This window comes from Sinocyclocheilus anshuiensis, unplaced genomic scaffold, assembly GCF_001515605.1.
Source record: "Sinocyclocheilus anshuiensis isolate Anshui unplaced genomic scaffold, SAMN03320099.WGS_v1.1 scaffold1524, whole genome shotgun sequence".
NCBI lineage: Eukaryota > Metazoa > Chordata > Actinopteri > Cypriniformes > Cyprinidae > Sinocyclocheilus > Sinocyclocheilus anshuiensis.
This window is the reverse complement of record NW_015559670.1, coordinates 466,195-469,986: the sequence shown is the minus strand read 5'-3', so window position 1 is coordinate 469,986 and position 3,792 is coordinate 466,195.

Sequence of the window (3,792 nt, the reverse complement as noted above, 5' to 3'; positions counted from 1 at the left end):
GCATATGGCAGCTGCAGCGGCAGTTACACCGCTGGGGCTGCTTCATATGAGACCGCTTCAGCACTGGCTTCATGGCCGATTCCCAAGGTGGGCGTGGCAACACGGCACTCACCAGGTCCAAGTTACACCGGCCTGTCGCCAAACCTTCACCCCGTGGTCAGACCTTGCGTTTCTCCAGGCAGAAGTGCCCATAGAACAGGTCTCCAGGCATGCTGTGGTTTACACGGATGCCTCCACCACCGGCTGGGGGGCCATGTACAACATGCACGCTGTGTCGTGGGTGTGGACGGGCCCCCAACTACACTGGCATATTAATTGCCTAGAGTTGTTAGCGGTGCGCCTTGCCTTGAACCGTCTCAAACGGCGCTTACGAGGCAAGCACCTGCTGGTCTGAACGGACAACACGGCGACCGTTGGAGTCGGAAGGTTGTGAGGTCACTTCGTGCCATTCACATTCCATGTCTGCTCAACCGTACGGCCGACAAGCTATCACGAGCTACGCTCCCAGGAGAATGGAGACTCCATCCCCAGACGGTCCAGCTGATTTGGAGATGCTTTGGAGCCGCTCAGGTAGACCTGTTTGCCTCTCCAGAAACCTCTCACTGCAGCAGCACTACAGCAGTTCGACGCTGTGCAAGGTCAGGGAGGACGAGGAGCAGGTCCTGCTTGTGGCGCCGTATTGGACGCCCACTCGGACCTGGTTCCCGGAACTAATGCTCCTTGTGACAGCCCCTACCTGGGAGATTCCTCTGAGGAAGGATCTACTGACTCAGAGACGGGGCACCCCGTGGCACCCGCGTCCAGACCTCTGGAAACTTCATGTCTGGTCCCTGGACGGGATGCGGAGGTTCTAGGTGACCTACCCCAGCAGGTAGTTGACACCATCACTTCAGCGAGAGCACCATCTACGAGACACGCTTACGCCTTGAAGTGGAACCTGTTCGTCGAGTGGTGTTCTTCTCACCGAGAAGACCCCCGGAAATGACCGATCAGGGTTGTTTTTTGTCCTTTTTGCAGCAAGGGTTGGAGCGAAGGCTGTCTCCCTCCACCCTTAAAGTCTATGTCGCTGCGATTGCTGCTAACCATGACCCCGTGGAAGGGAAGTCGGTAGGGAAGCATGACCTGGTCATCAGATTCCTTAGGGGGGCGAGAAGGTTAAATCCTCCCCGGCCCCCCTCTATACCCTCTTGGGACCTATCTCTAGTGCTCAAAGCACTACAGCAGGGCCCATTTGAGCCTTTGCAGTCAGTCGAGCTAAAGTTTCTTTCAATGAAAACTCTGCTCCTGCTTGCACTGGCCTCCATCAAGAGGGTAGGGGACCTGCAGGCATTTTCGGTCGACGATTCGTGCCTAGAGTTTGGACCGGCTGACTATCAGGTAATCCTGAGGCCCCGGTCCAGCTATGTGCCCAAGGTTCCTACTACCCCCTTCAGGGATGGGGAAGGCCATCTCTAAGCAGAGGATGGCCCACTGGATTGTGGATGCCATCACCCTGGCTTATCAGGCACAGGGTGTGCCCTATAGCCTTCGTGTGGAGCTGGTATCCTCCTGTGTTCTCACCTTAAATGGGTAGAGGCACTGAGAGGCCCCGGTTTGAACCTTCCATCTCCTCGGCAGCCAGACATGGTGGAACGTCCAGTGCCAGGCCCTCACTCGATTAATCCGTGAGAACCAGTAGAGGGCTGGGTTCCATATCTAGAGACCTAAGTGGATCCCATATGTGTAAAGTCCACAGTATAGCCTCAGAGCCAGAATTTCCCCGGCAGATCTACACCAAAAAAGGGGCGCAGGAGGCTCGCACAGGACACTGGAAGGGGCAGCATCCATGGCACTTGGGAAGGGATCCCAATTCGTCAGTCACCGATGTGACGTAGAGAGTGACCAATTGACAGGGAACGTCTCGGTTACGTATGTAACCCTTGTTCCCTGAAGGTTCGGCTCCTCAGCGAAAAACCTGGTATGCGTTGCACTGGCTGCCTTTTTATGCTCACACTGTGATCAGCAGCAGCTGGATGCAATCATCGCATGCCAATGTGCATTGGCTCGTTTAGTTTACACTCGAAGTGGATTGGTCTCTCTAAGTGAGATCCCAATTTGTCGGTCACCGACGTGACGTCTCCGTTCCCTCCTTCAGGGAAGGAGAGTTACATAAGTAACAGAGATGTTCACCTCTCATTCTCTTCTTGGGTTCCTTCACTTAGATCCTGGTGAGTTTTAATGAATTAATGAAAATGAATTAATTTCTATAAGCAAACTTCATTCAAATTCTCTCAACAAAAAATAGTTAATATCTCAATTTTTGAGTGAAATAACATTAATAACAGCATTTATTGTGAGCGAATGGCGTCCTCTACTGGAGACTTTTTCATCTATAAATGCAATGCAAGTTGTTATTTTTAAATGTTTCTCTAAGAAATAAACGTAGGTAAGTTATTGTTGTTGTTTTTTAGCTTCAAACAAAGCAAAACAGTTTAGACTGAAAATGTAAAGGAAGAGCAGCAATCTGTCATTTGCCGCTTAGAAATTTTTTATCAAGAAGTCTAATTTGGTCTACTTCTGTGAATAAATACAAACACTGATATTAATATTCATGTCAGGAAATTACCCGCATTTACTTTTTTTGTCTTTGAGATGTTAAAAACCTTTTACGCGGTGGTGGAGCCAGAGGTGTGTCCACAGTGGCAGAGTTTTATAGATGGGGTGGCCAGGGGGTGGCCAAGGCTAATTCAGGGGGTCCATAGACCATGACAGAAAATCTGTGTATTACCCCAACCTGGCATAAAAAAGCATTAATAAATCCTACGATTGCTGATTAATTCACATTACCCCACATTAGTTAAACATACCGTAACTTCAACTGTTAGGCTGATGATACATGGGGCAACTTTTTTTGAGCAATGTTGCTTGGGCACTTTCCCATTGAGAATAGGTAACAAATTTCTATCTGCATAACTTAGATCGGTCGTGGGCCGTGTGTTTCACCTGGTTGCCCACTGAACACCGAAAAAAATGATTCATTGCATTTACTACATTATTTAAGGTAAGTGGTTGCAATCAATTTATTTTAGCTACATTTAAATAAACTAATTTAGTTGACTAACTTTCAACTTATTTTTTTTATTAAATGTAGCTAAAATAAATTGTTTGCAACCACTTACCATGAAAAAAATGTAGTATAATTTTTTTCAGTGAAGGCAACATTGCTCAAAAAGTTGCTCCGTGTATCATCAGTCTTAACTTATTTATCTTATTTACTGTAACCAGTGGTTAGAGCAAAATATCTAACGTTACCTTGTACGCTACAGTGAATTTTGTAAATGTTGTTCAGGAAACCTTCAAGCTGCCAAGTGTTGGCCCAGATCCGGCCCACATCAGGCCTGCGTGAAATCCATGTGGGCCAGATGTGGGCCGGATCTGGGCCGACACTGGTTGCTGTCTGGGGACTGACTAACATCTGTATGTTATGCAGAATTTGTCCTGGAAACTCTTAACAAATTATGCCAGTCTTTTGTAAGTCTGCTGATATCTCTTCTTCGGGGGCTGATAGAAACATCAGTCCCAATACAAACATACACACATGAACCCAACTCACCAAATACAGGGACAAATTCAAATATGTACATACAGTCATGGCCAAAAATATCGGCACCCTTGGTAAATATGATCAAAGAAGGCTGTGAAAATTAATCTGCGTTGTTAATCCTTTTGATCTTTTATTTAAAAAAAAATCACAAAAATCTAACCTTTCATTGGATAATAAGAATTTAAAATGGGGGGAAATATCATTATGAA